The 19,754-nt window shown below is 40.5% G+C and overlaps 1 pseudogene; it reads left to right on the top strand.

The window, feature by feature from the left end:
* Window positions 1-18,497, top strand: part of LOC131409903 (serine/threonine-protein phosphatase 4 regulatory subunit 2-like) — a 50,688-nt pseudogene extending 32,191 nt beyond the window's left edge.
* The last annotated feature ends 1,257 nt before the right edge of the window (window positions 18,498-19,754 follow it).

Raw genomic sequence — 19,754 nt, 5'->3', positions numbered from 1 at the left:
TTAGCACAGCCAGAGAAAGCCCCAGGAGAGACACAGGAAGCCTTTGGTATTTACAGGCACTATCTGCAAGTGATCTTTTGGGTAGGTCAAAGGGATGAGTGGGGACCAACAATGTCTGCAGTAGAGACTTAGCAAAACTTTTAAAAAGAGCACCTTTCCTACTTCCCAAGGCCAGCACTCATGTCTGCTTTGCACCTCCTTTCAAGGATCTCTTTTTAGTAAAGTCACCTTGGATTATGGAATAAGAGATTATGATTTTTCAGATGTCTTTCATAGCCATATTCATTTACTTTATCAAAAGCAGAAAATCTTTTATGACATAAAGTCTCCAGAAGGTAAGAACCTTATAAACCAGGTTGTTATTCTCATCACTATTGTATCCCTAGCACCCTGAACAGAGTCTGGTACACAGTGGGTGCTCAATAAGTAAGTATTCTTCTGGACACTGTGACATAGGGTGCTCTCTACCAAGGTTAATTGGAAAGTTTTGACTTTTTCTTTGAAAAAGGGAAGTAGAACTCCTCAAAATGGGAAAGTGGTATGAAATGGCACATTCGAAGCCTCATACTAGTACATTCTGTATCACATGTGGTCTCCTGACAATAGAATAATAGGCCACTGAATATTCAGACTTCATCTGATTGACAGAGATGTTTAGAAAGGCACTGTATGGTTAAAATAAGCAGTGAGATTCATAGTCATCACCACTGGAAGGGAGAGATGCTGGCAAGCCACTTCTCTGAGCATTCTATGGCTTCTACATGATATCTCCCAATTCTATGAGAGTAGAACAGTCCTGAGAGAATTACTTAGTTTCCCTAGAAAAACTTAGTTCACCTTAATCTGTTCCATCCGCTGGGGTACCAATGCTAAAAACTACACTTCCGAGACCCCTTTGCAGCTACCGTTACAGATGTTTATGAAATTCATCCCATGAAATGCACAGGTGTGTGGCTTGAGTTTCGAACTGAATTAAGTGGGAGAGAGGCAGCGGCATGGGACACATCCATTTTGCTAGTGATGATCTGGCAGCAGAGCATGGTCCGGCATCCAGTAATTTTGGTGGTCACTTCTTCATCCCCAGATAGCAGCTAAGGCAGTGTATTGCCGCAGCTAGAACCGGCAGTAGCAGCAATTGCAGTAGTTAGGCTAGAGAGGCTGCAGTAACAAATGAATTTCAGCGGCTTCGCACAAAGAAGTTTATTTCTTTCTCATATAACAGTCCTGCAGGGAGGGGCTCAGTAGGCTAGCTTTCCTCCATATGACCTTTCAAGGACTCATCTCAGCATGTAAAAACGTTTCATACCTCCATGCTCCTTCCCTGGACTGGAATTTCCATGCCAAGGATTACCTTGAAGGTCCACGTCTTCTTTTCCTTCATTATCTTCTCTTACCTCCTATTTGTACCTCTCTCTCCCTTGGAGATAGCAAGCATTTCCATGATTTCAATGGTATCTTCTATGCATATGATTAATTATTTTCTATTTCTCTTAAACTCTAGATATAAATTTCCCACTTTTAATAATTGAACTTTGTATCTTACTTCAAACCAGCTCATTTCCTGTTGTATTGCTCTGAGTGGAGGATGGTTACATTTACTGGGTATACCTTTTACTAACCAGGGCATACAATATATGCTGTTTACTTCCATACTAATTGGGGTAATTAAAGCTAACTGGTGCAGTAGTAAAACACCACTATCTTAGTGAATTAAAACAAGAAAGATTTATTTCTCACCATTATGAAGTTCAATTTGGGCCAGGTGACTCTCCACTCTCTTGTAGCAACTCCATCTGGAACAAACAGCTTTAAAGGCTGTTGTGTTGGGAGGAGAGGGATGGAGGAGCACATGTCACTTCCATTCATGGTCCATTACCCAGAACTGGTCACATAATTCCAACCTGACTGCAAGGGAGGCTGGGGAATGGAGAGAGGCATGTGAAATATTTGATGATCACTGACTTTGTGTCATACTTATTTCCCTAAATCAGATTAAGCCTGCTCTGAGCCCCCACCTATCTTTCTTCCATAGGATCATTCAAAAATTCCAAGCTTCTGAAGCCCCAAAGTGGGGTTCCTTCATCCCTGGTTGTCACAATTTTTACCATGCTCCTCTGGGGATTCCATGTTGTTGAGCACTGGTCCCCAGGGTGTGATTGCTGGGCTGTGCTGCTCCTGGTGGGCCCCGAGCCTTCATGGAAGTCCTCCCTACTGGCTGCTGACTCAGCATCATGCAGCCATTCCTCCATGTAAAGGCTGTGTACACAATTGGGACCCTGGTCTTTGCCCTTCTGCCCCATGTAGTCTCTATTATTGCAAAAAGCTCAAAATTGCAGTCAGGTTCAGCATTTCTGCTTTCCTAACATGGCATTCCTCTCTATCCCTTCCCTTTCCGGGATCATTAAGATTGATATCTGAGAAGAGAGCCTGGTGGGGTTAAGAAAAGGAGATGTTAAAAGCAATTAGTATTATTCCTAATAACTCACTCAACACATATTAATTAATGGCATCACTCACCCAGTCACCTAAGCTTAACTTGGTATCATCTTCGACCTTTTCCTTTATCTAGCTTTCCTTTCGCAGTGTCCTATTGATTTGGCCTCCAAAACATCTCAATGTTCTTTGCCCTTCCTTTTCTATCCTCTCACCTTTATTACCTCATACACTAATAGGCATCGAACTTTTTTTCTGACTTCATTTTCCTCTTTTCCAAATTGTCTTGTATATTGTTTTAGTTCATAAAAATACTATTTTCTAACCATTAAACCTTTTGTAAAACTATTTAAATATACCTAAAAGTAGAAAGAATACTATATTGAACTCTCATGTACCCATCACCCAGCTTCAAAAGTTAGAAAATTTTGCCTATTTGTTTCATCTACAAAAACATTCCCCCATTTTTTTTTCCTGGAGTATTTAAAAGAGATTTTCAGACATTATATCATTTAAACCAGTGTGTAACTCTAACCAGCAATAACTATGTGTTATGTAATATTATCTAATACTTAGTTCAGGGGCCGGTCCGGTGGCGCAAGCGGTTAAGTGCGCGCACTCTGCTGCAGCAGCCCGGGGTTCGCTGGTTCGGATCCCAGCGAGCACCGATGCACCGTTTGTCAGGCCATGCTGTGGCGGCATCCCATATAAAGAAGAGGAAGATGGGCACGATGTTAGCCCAGGGCCAGGCTTCCTCAGCAAAACAAGAGGATGATTGGCAGATGTTAGCTCAGGGCAGATCTTCCTCAAAAAAAAAAATAATAATAATAATAATACTTAGTTCATGTTAAAATGTCCCCAATTGCCTCAAAAGTATCTTTTTTCATGTGGGTTGCTAGAGTAAGAATCCAAAGTTCTCACAAAGAAGGCGTTTGTTTCATAGGCCTCTTAAGTTTCACCTAATCTACAACATTTCCCACTCCTGGTTTCTCTCTTTGCCATTTATTTGTTGAGGAAACTAGGTCATTTGCCTTTAGAATTTCCTCTTTCTGAATTTTGATGATGTATAACATGTTTCTCTATCCCTTGCATTTCCTGTAAACTGGTTAATTAGATCGGGCAGCTTGAATCCATTCAGTTTCAGTTTCGACAAGAGCTTGCGTTGCTGGGCTCCTCCCCTTGCATCACATTGGGGCACACACAGTGTCTGGTGTCTCACTTTAAGCGATGTTAATTGAGTCACCAGTTGTAAAGTTCCCCATCAATATTTCTCATAACATTTTCAGTATCTATTTTGCCTTGACACATTATTCTGAGTTGCAAATGGTATTTTTTTTCCCAATTCAATCTTTCTCCATTAGCTGAAAATCTTTTATAAAGAAGAACTGTCTCTCATCAAACTATTTGGTCATTCAACAAAAAATTGAGAGTCTACCATACACCTGATCACTACTAAGCTCAAAAAACAATTTTTTACATTGACCACACTCCTTGGTCTTAGCCTGTGACCTCAAGCTGTTCAACGTCCAGCCACAAACTTCCTTCCTATCTCATCTTTCATGTCTAATTAATACATCTAATTGATAAGCTGCTCAAAACTGATCAGACAGCTTATAAGTTAAGCCTGCTTTCTGGGTTCTCTTTGTCCAAACCCAACCCATCCTTCAATCCCAATTCTCCCTGAAGTCTTGCTCAGTATACCTGCAGCCCTCTTCATTGTCTCCAGGGCACTTACATGTTCTGGTTATTTACTGACATCTCACGCAACTGCTACTTATTCCCTGAGGTCTTCTAGAGCTCTTCACATGCTAAGTCTTGCTTCCTCAACTGGACTCTAAGCTCCTTGAGGCCTCTTAGTGGACTCAATCTTATTCATTTAAAGGTAACATATCCCTCCCTGATGTGTAAAATGTAGATAACATGGATCTTCTAAATTCAGTATTGAATCAATATGGTAGGTTGCCAACATGTGGAATCCAAATAGTGCTGATAAACATCATGAAATGTCAGAAAGACAATGAGGCTCTACGAAAACAAACAACAGAAGCACCTCCTCACATTTTTTTTTTCTTTTTAATGAGAGGTGCAGCTTGTAGTTAACAGGAAGAAATGTAATTGAGTAGAGGTTTGAAGATAACACAGCGTTTCATCTGGAGAATTCTTGTGAAATTTTATTTCTGTGAATCCAGCGTAATACAGGGCCCACACTCCTTCCATGAAATCTCCCTGGATTTTATGAGGTCAATAAAATATCCTAAATTTCTCTAAGCCAGAATGTCTTGGTCTTCTCTAGAAGTCTGTCAAAATACAATCTATTTCCTGATCAAATAGCATATAACGCCATTTATTCCCTCTTTCTAATATGCGTGAAATACCTAAGAAATAAAAGCTTTCTGAAATCAGCTCACAAAATCATTGAGCCAACCCTGTGGCTTCTTCTGTGTCTTGTCTTTTTATTGTTGCTTAAGGAAATGGTAATATCTTTAGACATCTTCCTTTCAATAAGAAAATCAGGATTGCTCGACTGGTGCTGGGAAACCTGGAATCTGGGAAATCATGAGATGAAATTCCAGAAGCTTCATTTACCAATGTTACAGAAGAACGTAAACTTGCCCTCACTCTTACAGGGGTGGGGCCCTACCTCAGCCTTCATCTCTGAACCTGTGGGCTCGATAAATCATCAACAAAAATGCATGGCACTCAAAGCTGAGGCTACTCTAGTCCCAGGAAGGAGAACACAAGCCTGAAATGTTTCCAGAAGCGTTTCTATCTTTTTTTTTTTTTTTACCTATCAAGATAGAAATTTTTCGGCCAACAAAATTTTTGCTCGCTTGCAACTTTGTAATATCTCTGTCAGAGAAAGAAAAAAACCCTTTTCAGTACTCTAAATCACAAAAGAAAAATGTTAATTGGATGCTATCCCTGTCAATCATCTTAGGTATAAAAGAGCGAGGCAGGCACCTCTAGAGAGAGAAGCACAGGCCACATTATGCTCAGGAAGCACGTCTCTGTGCTAATATTTATTTGTCTGTCCCTCCGTGTAGTGGCAGGGACAGGAATGGGGGTATAGGGATGATCTCCATTCTTTTTGGAGCTTTAAGTTAAAGAAGAAAGCCAGCTCACTCACAGACTGTGGAGAAAACAGCAATTCCAGGAAATACGATTACTAATTAATGTTAGTTTGGGTAGAAATTCAAATTGGGTTGAAAATCCCTTACGACTGTCTCTTGGATATTTGGACCTTTCATTATTGCCTTATAAAAAGTACTTACTAATTAATTAGGAAGTGTGGCAAGAGAGCCCCCCTGTTCATTGGCCAAAAATTCATTCACTTCAGATTTCCCCTGAAACATTTGAAAAGGCCTATCCGGCCACCTGCTCCTCCCTGAGTCTTGTTCCTCTGCTCACAACTCCTAGAGGACCTGCCACGGCCCGACTGATGGCCCAGTGGACAAACCTTGGGGCCCAGCCCCCCAGCAGGCCTCAGAGCACCTTCTGAGGCCTGGAGGCGCAAGCGCCCTCGAGGGCTGTGAGGCCGCTCGCTCGGAGCAGGTCTGACAAGGCAGTGGGAAAAGCCCCTCAGGCTGGCAGGCTGAAGAGACCCTCGGGCACCCAGAGAGCCTGCCTGACCCTTACCTGAGAAGTTATGCGCCCAACTCTTCTCTCGGGGAAGCGACGGAGGAGCAACTCAGTTTCCTCAAATGAAGCCCGCTAACTGCCGCCCACGAGCCAGGAGACGGCGTCCATCTGGCCCCGCCCCTGCGTTGACTCCGCCCCTGCCTTGGCCCCGCCTCCAGCGTTGGCCCCGCCCCCAGGGCGCGCTGCGCAAGGGCTCCCCGCGGAGATCCCTCCCGTGGTTCATTCACTCTCTCAAATGGTTGTTGAGTACCAGCCGCGTGTTGAACTCCAGATGCTGGGGACAGGGCAGTGTGTGGGATAGACAGTGTCCTCAGTGTGAAAAGTGCTGGGATGGAGACAGGAAGGGACAAGGAAAGTCTTGCGGAGAAACACTTCTTTCAGAATAAAAGGAAGGAAAGAAGGGGTGGGATATAAGTCTCATTGAAGGTTTCTGGATGGAAAGCTCCCATTTGATGGCTCCTGGTTCCTCTGTGAAGTGGGGGCTCCAGCCCATCAGCTGGGGGAACAAAATTTTGAGGAAAGTGGAGATATGTGAAATAATCTTGAGTAGGATGGAAGAGAGGGTTGACTAAGAAAACTATGATGTAAACTCTGCAAGACAGGAAGCTTCCTGTGCTGGGGTTCACAAGGGCTAAGTACAGTACATAGCACATGGAAGGTGCTTAATATGAATGGAATGAATGAAGTAGTGAATGAATAAATGATTTTGGTGTTGGAGCAGATCACTAGTTGTGACCATTAGTTCCTGATAGCACCAGTATCCTCATGTGTGTGATTTTATCTAATAAGGCTGAATCACTTACTAGAGGGCAGATCTGGAAGAGGCAGGGTTGAGATTTTGCCAGGCGGGAATGATGAAAAGGAAATGGAGTGAAGATGTCTGGGATGTCATTTCAGTGATGGACCTTGAAATCAACCAGAGAGGGAGGAAATGAAGAAAAGAGAGGTTGCTAATGGTTAGAGAGTAGGTGGAAAGGTTGATGGATCGAAGATCCTGACAAAGTTGAAGAATTGGCATATTAAGGACACAGGCTAGAAGGACTGGAGGTTGAGGTCAAAGGGTAGGATATCAGAATATTATTTCAGAAGGCAGAGCTGTTCCTGGAAGTAAGGTCTAGGCCTTTCCATAGCTGAGTTAAGAGCTCTGAGATGAGAAAGTCTATTGAGAGTCTAGGTTATTGGATGGTCCAATCACATGGAAGTTAGGATCTCCCAGAAATTTCCATCCTGCACTGGAATGCAGTGCATCCACATCCCACTCCTTCCCCTCTCCCAGAGCCTCCACAGAATTTGCATCCACCCTTCAATCGAAGTTTGAGAGCCTAAAGGGGCAGCGAAGTGGCTCTGAGCCAGCAGACAGCAGCAGGGCAGTGAGAGAAGTATGTGGTAGATATCTGTTTCGTTTGTTTTTAACACCCAGCCTTCGTTCTCCCATCTGGAAACACTATCTCTATTGTTCTCTGGGAATTAACTACCATTCTTCAGTCTCAGTCTATGTGCAGATATTATAGTTTTCCCCACCGCATCCCTACGCCGGGGGTGGGTATGTGACTCAGGCCTGGCAAAAGAGATGAGCATGTGACTCAACTGGAGCCGCTAAGGCACAGTGAGACTTGCACATGGACCCTTGTGAATAAGGCACCATAGTTTCAGCTGCACTTGAACCTGGGAGGGTATTGCCCTGAACTTGCTGGCAGCCATCCTGCCACCATATAAAGTCTGCGAATAAAGCCAGTACAGAAGACAGAGAGCCAAGAAATGGAGAGATGCTGAATCCTAATGGTGTCAGTTGAGCCCTGTGTCAGTGCTTCTGCTTAAAGCCAGTCCTGATCCAGGCTTTTCAGTCACATGAGTCAATATATTCCCTTTTGTGTTTAGGCCATTGAATTGTACTTTATATCGCTTATATTCAGATTTTTCCTCATAATACCAGGGGGGTTCTCCATCCCTGGTTCCTGCTTCTGAGCTAGTTCATTAAATGTATATTAACTTCTCTGTGCCTCAGTTTCTTTTTCTGTTAAAGGGGATGAATGATACATAGAATTGTAAGATTAAATGGATGATAAATTTAAAAACATGAATCTGTTCTACAACATCGAGATGCAAAAAAATCACATTAATTTTTCTGAATTAAATTAAATCTGGCTCTTTACCCCCATTTACTGTGGTAAGAAAACACCCAATATCAGTCATTCTTTGGGCCCTTCTTTTTTAGCATGATATACACTGCTTTTAAAAAAACTAAAGAAAGAGCATCTGGTCTTCAGCTCGTCGTGGTTGTCACTAGTGTTTTCAAATTCACACAAGATACTGAGTTCTAGGATTCAGGAATGAGAAATTTGATTCTCAGGAATTCCCAAAACCATAAGTTATTTTACAGTTTTATAACATTTTATTTACATATTTTTAATAAATAAAAAGTTAAGTTTATTAATGTTTTTAAGAAAATGTGGCCTATAAGAAATATTCAAACACTGCAAAATGACTCTGTAAGCATTATTGAAGAACATTTGAATAACAACTTTTGGTGTTCTGGCAAAGTTAACGGTGCTATATGAAATCATAGGTGATATGTCAAAACTGCAAAATTAAAGACGGTTTCTTTCCAAAACTTGTTTCTTGGAAAATCATTTTTAGGATTTGTGTAGTGTATACTGTGTTTAAACTTAGTAATTTTTATTTTATTTTCAGGAATAACTGATTGTTGACAGATAGGGCCATGAACACACACTCAACATGGCGACAGCTACACAGGAGTGGTTAGATCGTGACCCCTTTACAGTAAGGAGATAGAGCACGAGTCCCTACACAGGGAAATTATCCACCCCCACCTCACCCCCCTAGTTCTTGGCAGCTCAGACTTTGTCCCGCACTGAGGCATTGCCATGGGTCCTACACTTGCATGATAATCTGCCTTTCTCCAGTCCCCAAAAGAAAGAAGGAACAAGACCCTGCGACTCGGGGACAACAGCCACAAGTTCCTGAACTGCCTCTCAGTCTCCCTAATAAAACCCAAACTGGTTCTTGTGACGCGGGCAGGCTAATTTAGGCTCTGGCTTCCAGTGCCCGTGGAAATTCCAGATGACAGGTCTCCAAGAGAAGAGGTCTTTCCTTGCCTGGGTCCCTGCCCTAAGCCGAAGACTCATATTCAATTCTCAGTGTTAGTAACTGCTATGAAGGCTGGCGCTCCAGTGAGCCCAGCGAGAAAATCTAGTCCCCAACAGCTGGGCTCTGGGCTCCCTGTTCGCACTCCACACCCAAGATGTCAGCCCATTCATGCGTTTTGGTTGCCCTGATGGTAGGTGTGGAAAGTAGGGCTTGGTATTGTCTAACTCCAAGGAGCCCTATTCCTGTTGTATTCTGTGTCAGCGGCAACTCCTGGAACACAACTCTTTTTGAAAAACAATCGATTCCAAAGATGTACAAAACTGTGAGTGCTAGGTGTGAGTCCAAAGTATGTTTTTGTAGGTAAATAGTTCCTCATCCCCCCTCTGTTACTTGGCTAACGAGTTTGGTGTTTCCCTGAAACCTTCTACTTTCCCCATGGGCAGGAGGAGTAGGGGACAGGGGAAACAGTGCTGGAAGCAGAGCGAGAGTAGGGCTTCCCTCCAGGATGGGCCCCAACTTCATTTGGGATAAGTCAGTTACTAGCTCCCTTGTGTGTGCAAATCCTGATCGCCTCTTCCCCTGTTTGTCTCCAGAGATAAGCCAACACCTGCGAGTCAGGTATGCCTTGCTGTGTGACTCCATAAGCCCTTTTAAGACATTACCTCTCTGGGTAAAAAGTTTTGGGGCCATGGGCAAATGGGGGACAAATCATTGGATTTGGGTTCTTTGGTCCTGGCTTTTCCATCTTTTAGGTGACAGCCTCTCTGAATTTCAAACTGTGAGAATCAAACAAAATGATGGATGTGCAATATTGTTAAAGATATTATTAAGAGCAGACATTATTCATCTTGCTAGCCATAAGGTTTGGCTCTCTCTATAGGAACTGAAGATTGCTGCTGTAGTCCTGAGATCTGAGAGCTAGAGCAGAGGAGTATGGGTCCAGAGCTACGTGCCCCTAAGTTGTACACCTCTCTAGGCCCAAAGATAAGTGATGTACAGGATCCCGTGGTTCCTTTACTACGTCTACATGCTAACCCCCACGTCATCTTTGCCTCCTTCTTTTGGTGTCTCCAACTCCTTTGATATCTTTTCCGCCCAGCTTTATTGAGATATGGACATATAACATTGTATCAGTTTAAGGTGTACACAGTGATGATTTGATACACATATGTATTGTGAAATGATTGCCACAATAAGGTGAGTTAACACATCTATTACCTCATATAACTACTATTTTTTTGTGGTGATAACATTTAAAATCTACTCTATTAGCAAATGTCAAGTATATAATACAGTATTGTTAACTATAGTCACCATGCTGTACATTAGATCCCCAGAACTCATTCATCTTGTAACTGGAAGTTTGTACCCTTTGACCCACATCTCCCCCTTTCCTGCACCCCCCTAGCCTCTGGCAACCACCATTCCACTTTGTTTCCATGAGTTGAGGTTTTTTTTAGAGTTCACATACAAGTGAGATTATACAGTATTTGTCTTTCTCTGTCTGACTGATTTCATTTAGCATAATACCCTAAAGCTCCATCCAGGTTGCTGCAAATGAAAGGTTTTCCTTCTTTTCATGGCTGAATAATATTCCATTGTGTGTGTATATATATATATATATATATATATATATACACCACAACTTCTTTATCCATTCATCCATCCATGGAGACTTTGGCTGTTTCCATGTCTTCGTTATTGTGAATAACACTGCAGTGAACATGGGAGGGCAAATACTTCTTCAAGGTGGTGATTCCAATTCCTTAAGATATGTACCGAGAAGTGGAATTGCTGGATCATATGGTAGTTTTATGTTTAATTTCTTGAGGAACTTTCATACTGGTTCCTATAGTGGCCGCACCAATTTACACTCCAACCAACAGCACAAAGTTTCCCTTTTCTCCACATCCTTGCTAACACTCCTTATCTTTTGTCTTTTTTTATAATACAACATCCTAACAGATATGAGGTGATATTTCATTGTGGTTTTGATTTGCATTTCCCTGATGATTTGTGATGCCGAGCATCTTTTCATATACTTGCTGGCCATTTGTATCTTCTTTGGAAAAATGTCTATTCAGGTCTTCTGCCCACTTTTAATCAGATTATTAGTCTTTTTCCTACTGAGTCATATGAGTTTCTTAAGTATTTTGGATATTAACCCCTTATCTGATATGTATGGTTTGCAAATATTTTCTCCCGTTCTGCAGGGTGCCTCTTCATTTTGTGGATTGTATCTTTTGTTGTATGGAAGCTTTTCTGTTTGATGTAGTCCCACTTGCTTGTTTTTGCTTATGTTGCTTGTGTTTTTGGTGTCATATCCAAAAAATCATTGCCAAGATCAGTGTGGAGGAGCTTTTTCCATATGTTTTGTTCTGGGCGTATTATGGTTTCAGGTCTTACATTTAAGTCTTTAATCCATTTTGAGTTAGTTTTCATGAGTGGTGTAAGATATGGGTCCAACTTCATTCTTTTGCAGGTGGATCCCCAGTTTTCTGTTGCCCTTTTTCTAACATCTTAAACGGGATGCTTAGCTCATTAATTTTCCATCTTTATTCTTTTCTAATCCCAGCATCTGAAGAAATAGGTTCGCCTCTCAATATCACTTTATCTACTGTGTTGGAGGACCCCAAGACCACTCTCGAGTTCAATAATTAGCTTGAAGGACTCACAGAACTCACAAATGCTGTTACACTCATGGTTATGGTTTACTACATTGAAAGGATATAGAATACAATCACCAAAGGGAAAAGGCTTATGGGACAGAGTCCAGGAGGTTACCAGGCACAGCTTCCAGTTTTCCTCTCTCTGTGGAGTTGTGTGGACTTACAAAGCTTAATTCTCCCGGCAATGATGTGTGACAACATGTACAAAGTACTTCCAACCGGTGAAGCTCATCCGAACTTCAGTGGATTTTATTGGGGGTCAGACACATAGGCTTGGAGCCCTCATGTGACTGATGTTAACTACTCAGTTTCTAGTCCCTCCCAGAGGTCAAACCCATACAGCATGACCGAGGGCCCCAGGTGAACGAAAACAGGTGTTTACCATAAATCACATTATTTGCGTAAACTGTCTGACACGGCCCAAGGCCCCAGGTATACAGATGCTCTTATCAGGCAGGATATTCCAAGGCTCATTGGTTATCCCCTGGGAGATTTCTTTGGAATGTACAAAGTTTGAACATCCTAAATCTGCTGAGTTAAACCTTTCCTACTCACATTTTATGAGTTAGATTTATAGTTCTACTTTTAAATTTTATTTATTTCCGAATCTATAGACTATATATTTTTACATTTAAAAAATAAGTATATATTTATAATATATACTAATACAATTACTAATATACTATACTACACTATATACTATATACTAATCTACACCTTGCTTTTTTCACTTGAAGTTGTTCCATATCTGTAAAAACAAAAAGAATTTTTTCATTCTTTTTGATGGCTGCACTTTATTAGCCAATTTTCTATTGATAGATGTTAGGAGGTTTTTTTTTCTTTCAATTTTTGCTATTTCAAATAAGACTGAAATTAATAACCATATATGTATATTTTTACTCATGTTCTAATATATTTGTAAGATATATCCCTAAAAGTAAAATTATTGGATAAAATTGTATGTTCGTCTCTAATACTGATAGATATTGCCTATCAAAATAAAGTGTTTTCCACAAAGGTTTCACCAACTTTTAGAGTCTCCTTCTAGCAATGTGAGCGAGTGCCTGCTTCCTCATGCTCTTGCTAAGTCAGTGTATTATAAAACGTATTTATGTTTGTCAATACTGTAGGAGTGATACCTTTGTAGCATTACTTTTCTTTCACTCATCATGTGTAAGGTTGAGCATCTTTTCACATGTGTGAGTCACTTTTATTCTCTTTCAATGAACTGTTTTCACATACGCTTCGTCTAGATTTCTGGTGGCTGATTGATCTTTTTCTTGTTGATCTGAGGGAGCTTTTTCATATCAGTGATATCAGCCATCCATATGTATTGTGAATTGAAAATATTTCTCCCCATTTTTTGTTGACTTTTTTATTTATGTTGGGTTTTGCTACACATTTTTTTGGGGTTTATATGGTTGAATTGATCAATCTTTTAGTTTTTTTTGAGTTTTTTTGTTATATTGTACTCTATAAAACCTTCTCTACTCTAAAATTATGAAAATATCCTCTCAGGGTTTCTTTTACTAATTTTATCATTTTCTTTTAAAAATTTAAATCTTTGATCTGGAATGTGTTTTGATATAAGATGTAAAGTAGAGCTGAACTCATTTTTGGTCCAAATAGCTACCCAGATATCCCAACACCATCTATTAAGTAATCCATCTATTTTTCACTAACTGGAAAAGCCACCTTTACATTGTATAAAGTGACACATGTATCAGGTCTATTTATAGACCTTCTGTTCTGTTTTGGTTGGTCAGTCTCTCATCATGTGTCAGGACCACACTGGAGCTTTTTTATGGTTGGGGGGATGCAGATGAGGAAGACTGATGTTGACTTCGGGGTGCACAATTTTGGTTGAGGTATAACAACATACAGAGAAGTGCACAAATCACGAGTATAAAGCTCAATGAGCTTTCATATTGTGAATATACAGTAGAGTATGTACTCAGTACTCGTAACCAGCACTCAGATCAAGAAGCAGAGCATTACCAGGACCTAGAAGCTCCCGTCTAGTCACTTCCCTTGTGAAGGTAACCATTATCCTGGATTAATTCTGACTTCTTTTTTTTTTTATAAGGAAGATTGGCTCTGAGCTAACAACTGCTGCCAATCCTCCTCTTTTTTGCTGAGGAAGACCGGCCCTGGGCTAACATCTGTGCCCATCTTCCTCCACTTTATATGGGACGCCACCACAGCATGGCTTGACAAGCAGGGCGTTGGTGTGGGCCTGGGATCCGAACCTGCAAACCACAGGCCACCACAGCACAGCGCACGCACCACCGGGCTGCCCCCATATTCTGACTTGTAATAGCGTAATTAGTTACACCAATTTTAAAATTATGTGAGTTGAAATATTCAGTATCTGCACATCCTTCTAGTTGCTGTATGTGGGACACGGCCTCAGTATGGCCGGAGAAGCAGTGCGTTGGTGTGCGCCCAGAGTCCGAACCCAGGCCGCCAGCAGCAGAGCGCGCGCACCCCACCGCTAAGCCACAGGGCCGGCCCGGTAATTTTTATTTCGTTTCTCAATAGTTTCGTGCTAACATACAGAAATACAACTGATTTTCTTTTATAATTTGATGAGTCATGCAATTATCCTTCTAGCTGCAAATATTGGATTCATAACAATAATAATATATTTATTTATTTGTGTTATCTAGTAGTACAAAACAAATCCAAAATACTGATGAATAGCAACATTCACATTGGGTTTGGGGCATTCATTCTTTTTTTTTTTTTGTGAGTAAGATCAGCCCTGAGCTAACATCCATGCTAATCCTCCTCTTTTTGCTGAGGAAGACCTGCTCTGGGTTAACATCTATTGCCAATCCTCCTCCTTTTTTTTTTTCCCCCAAAGCCCCAGTAGATAGTTGTATGTCATAGTTGCACAGCCTTCTAGTTGCTGTATGTGGGACGTGGCCTCAGCATGGCCGGAGAAGCAGTGTGTCGGTGTGCACCTGGGATCCGAACCCGGGCCGCCAGTAGCGGAGCACGCGCACTTAACCGCTAAGCCACGGGGCCAGCCCAGCCCTTTCCTTTTTAATGAGAAGATCCAATGCTGGCAAATATGGCATGAAAATTAAACCTTTGATTTATTGCTGATACAATCCCTTGGATTTGGCAGTATATATTAAGAACTCTAAAAGTATTCATACTCTTTGACCAGGTAATTTCTCCTCCTTGGAAACTACCCAGAAGAAGCTTTATGCCTTTGTTGCTGCGTTATTGATAATAGTGACACTTAACATCCAACACTAAAGGTTAATTACAGCACTAATAAAATATCATGCAACCGTTAGCATACGCTTCTGCCCTTATTTTCTCAGCTGTTTTTTGTTGTTAGCACCATCGAGTTGATTCCAACTCACAGGACTCTGTGTACAGCAGAGCAGAACCCTCCCTGGTCAGGTCCTTCTTCCTAGTCTGTCTAGTCTGCAAGCTCCACTGCAACCTGTCCACCATGGGTGACCCCGCTGGTATTTGAAATACCAATGGCATAGCTTTCAGCACCACAGCAACACGTAGTCGCCACAGTATGACAACCAACAGACGACTGGTGTGACATTCCCTGATGAAGAAACAAACCCAGGCTGCAGAGGCGAGAGCGCCAGAATCTTGTCCACTAGACCACCAAGGCTGGCTTTATTCTCTCAAGAAGTAACTATTTCACAGTGGTTAATTTATGTGCAGCCTTCTTTAGTATACCCACATTTAAGCAGAGTCAGTATTTGCTTTTTTATGGGAAAATTAATATATCTGAGTGGTTAAGCTTCAGGGATTTTAAAAATCTCCTTCATATTTCTCTAAATGTCTAAAAATGATCTTAAGGGTTTGAGTTTTCTCCATGAGTCCATCCTTGACTCAATATGGAGACAATTTGGGGCTGGCCCCATGGCTTAGCGGTTAAGTGCGCGCACTCCGCTGCTGGTGGCCCAGGTTCGGATCCCAGGCGCGCACCGACGCACCACTTCTCCGGCCGTGCTGAGGCCGCGTCCCACATACAGTAACTAGAAGGATGTGCAGCTATGACATACAACTATCTACTGGGGCTTTGGGGGAAAAAATAAACAAAATAAATTTAAAATATGGAGACAATTTACTGCTGTGTTTTCTGACCTAAGTAGTTTACCTGAAGACTCCAAATACCTCTTATCCGAATTAGCTGAATGGAGACATGAAGCATCTAGAGAAAAGTTCGACTCTGCCAAGAAACTACGTTTTTGAGTCACAGTCTGTCACCAGATGAACAGTTTCTGTCCTCGAGCAGAATAAGGAATATTCAATTGTACCAAATCAAAAACAAAAAGCTAACTAAGAAGATTTTTAGGATTATAGGTAATCGATATCTCATTTTTCTCAGTGGCTCAGCTGGGCTTATTAAGTTGACAACTCCTGAAACTCTTCCTTGAGATGCAAAAGAGGAAAATGCTGTTCACTCTTTGAAAGCCTTTTAACAACAACCTCCACCTTTGGGTTTTTAAATAAGCCAAACCTTTCTCTCTGTTTGAAAATTTAAAAATACCATTTAAAATAGCATCAAAATCCATCAAATAGGGATAAAACTAACAAAAGATGTGCAAAGCCTGTACAGTGAAAACGTTGCTAAAATAAATTAAAGAAGATCTAAATAAATGGAGAGAGATATTATGTTTGTGGGTTGGAAGACTCAATGTTTTTAGATGCTGATTCTCCTCCAAATTAAGCTATATAGTCAATGTCATCCAAGCTAAAATACCAGCAGGGTGTGTGTGTGTGGAAATTAACAAGCTGATTCTGAAATTTATATACAAACTCAAAGGACCTAGGAAAGTCAAGATAGTGTTTTTTTTGGTGTGTGTGTGTGAGGAAGATTAGCCCTGAGCTAACATCCAATGCCAATCCTCTTCTTTTTTCTGAAGAAGACTGGCCCTGGGCTAACATCCATGCCCACCTTCCTCTATTTTACATGGGACGCCGCCACAGCACGACTTGACAAGCGCTGCATCAGTGCGCGCCCGTGATCCGAACCTGTGAATGCCGGGCTGCCGCAGTGGAGCACACACACTTAAACACTAAGCCACTGAGGCGGCCCAAGCCAAGATAGTTTTATTTTATTTTATTTTTTTTGTGAGGAAGATCGGCCCTGAGCTAACATCTGCCAATGCTCCTCTTTTTTTGCTGAGGAAGACTGGCCCTGGGCTAACACCCATGCCCACCTTCCTCTACTTTATAGGGGACTTGCCAAGCAGTGCGGCGGTGCGCACCCAGGATCCGAACGGGCAAACCCCGGGTCGCTGCAGCGGAGCGCGTGCACTTAACCGCTTGCGCCACCAGGCTGGTCCCCCAAGCCAATATAGTTTTAAAGAAGTACAGGCTCTTCTGGGTTGGTGAGCAGGTGGAAATGCTGGGAGAACGGTGAGTCTGGAGAGGGCTTGGAAGCTTTGTGCCCCTTCCCCCATACGTTGCCCTAGGCATCTCTTCCATCTGGCTGGTCCTGAGTTGTATCCTTTGCTAACAAAGCGGAAATCTAATCATCAGGTGAATAAACATCAAATGAAGATGCTGTGGAAACATCAGGTGAAAAGACTCAAGTTGGACAAAGAAGGTGAAGTCGGAGAGATGGCCAAACAACTTCTAGTGAAATCTCTTCAGTTACGGTAGAAGAAACCGAAGAATCGTCGTCATCTAAGAATAAAGACAAAGCAAGTGGTTGTATCAGGCAGCACTGTACAGAAGAGGACAAAGAGGAAGAAGAGTCTCTAATGACATCAACAGACTTGATCCCAGAAAGAAAAAAAATCAAGAAAAAAAATCAAGAAAAAGAATCTGACGACGCCTTAACTGTGAACGAAGAGACTTCTGAGGAAAAGACTCAAATGGAGGAATCTCGTCTGTCTCAAGCTGAGAAAGATTTGCCTTCCAAAGGAAGTGAAACTATAAGGCCCTGTAAGTAGTGATTCTCTCTGCCATGAAACAGAATAATTAGTAGGATCCAATACCAGTCGAACTGGAGAGATTCTCTCAGAATCATCCATAGAAAATGAGGATGAGCCACAGAAGTCACAGAGGAACTGATAGAACAGATTATTTAGAAACATTCAGCTGCAGTATTTGACATACAATTCTAGTTTCACACTGTACGAGGTTTGTATGTAGTAAAGTGGAGCTTTAGTTTTACAAGAGAAGCAGGTTGTAAAATAAAGTACTTTATGGGATAAATCCTGAGAGAGTTGTTCACATAGGAACTGTGAATTATCAGCTCCTCTGGCTCCTGCTTATCACTGACTTTTTTTTGGGGGGGGAGTCTGGTTAATCAGTGGTTTGTGTATAGATTTATTAAAATTTAGAATTAAGGTTTTAAATTGGAAGGTAATAATTACCATTTTTAAACTTTGAGGAGAGTATCACATTTATACATAGACACGAGAAAGCTTTGTGTCTTGTCTTTTTCTGACAGCTCTAGCAGTTTTCATATTTTCATCAGTTTCAACATTTTACCATGTGAACTGTAGGGTTTCATGATAGTTATATACTATTAATATTTATAAATATACATTATATATATTCATCTCTTACAGAAACAGAAAAATATGAAATTTGCCCCCCTAGAATAATATTTTATATTTATATGTAATATATTATACAGGTTATATTACAACATACAGGTTATATTATATAATATATACATATCTATGTTACATATATATAACAGATAATGTTATATGATATGATTATATACAAATAATTATATTATATATTATATATGGCATATATTATATATAAATTACATAATTTTAAATATAAATATACATATATTAGTCTAAGGGAGACCATGTTATATTTTTCTGCTTCTATAAGAGATGAATTTATATTATTATATAAATTATACATATTTATAAATGGAATAATATACTTTATATATAATATATATTAAACATTATAAATAAGTATATAATTTTTATATGTAGTTATATTTAATTGTATATATTATATAATATACATACTATATATTATATATAAATATACATATATTATTCTAAGGGACAAATGTTATATTTTTCGTTCCTATAAGAGATGAATACAGTGGATACTTTATCTATTGGTAGTGATTGAGTTCATCTCTCTCAAAGCAGTATCTTTCTCTTCTCAGTAATTCAGAATCTGGTCCTTGTGAAACCCTGGGACCCTTAAGGCTGCTGAAATATCAGGCTAAACACATTCCAAGAGATCTCTTCAAACTAAAATTCTTTTGTATACTTTCGTGATGTTTGAGAAAAGGACTTCATTATTTGTAAGACGATGTGCTTTATCTTGGAGACTGTGTTCAAACATTAGCTTACCATATTTTAGAATGAATGCTTATGAAGCTGACATGAGACCATCTCAGAAGAACTGGGCAGGTTCACTGACTTTTTGCTTGCTTTTCTGAACATCTGTGAATATTACACCTTTCTTTCTAATCTAATATATTCTAAAGTATGCAAATGGGAATGGTGTGAACCACCACTGTACTGGAAGAATTAATACATCACTTTAATGATGACTTGAGCTAAATGACTGAAGGTGTAGGGGTACAGAGAAAGCACAATACTTTGCATTGACATTTTGAAGTGAATTAAATATTTTTAAACATGATTCTTCAACAGCCAGTCTTATACTTTTCTATCAACACAAGAGCATAATGATTACTCTAAAATCAATATTTTAAAATTCACATATTTAAAACCATGCAAGCTGTACAACTTCCCTGTCAAAATTACTGGCCACCAAATTTATACTTGTTTCTTCAGCTGTATCTTTTCATAGTTAAAATTTTTAAATTTCTGTAAAGTAAGATCTTGTAGAATGTAACATGTTTGCTGCTTTTGTGAAGCAGTTTACAATTGTATAATTTCTGTGTGGAATGCTTGGGCTTTC

Source organism: Diceros bicornis, chromosome 9, assembly GCF_020826845.1.
Source record: "Diceros bicornis minor isolate mBicDic1 chromosome 9, mDicBic1.mat.cur, whole genome shotgun sequence".
Lineage (NCBI taxonomy): Eukaryota > Metazoa > Chordata > Mammalia > Perissodactyla > Rhinocerotidae > Diceros > Diceros bicornis.
This window is presented reverse-complemented; position numbering and strand designations above follow the sequence as displayed.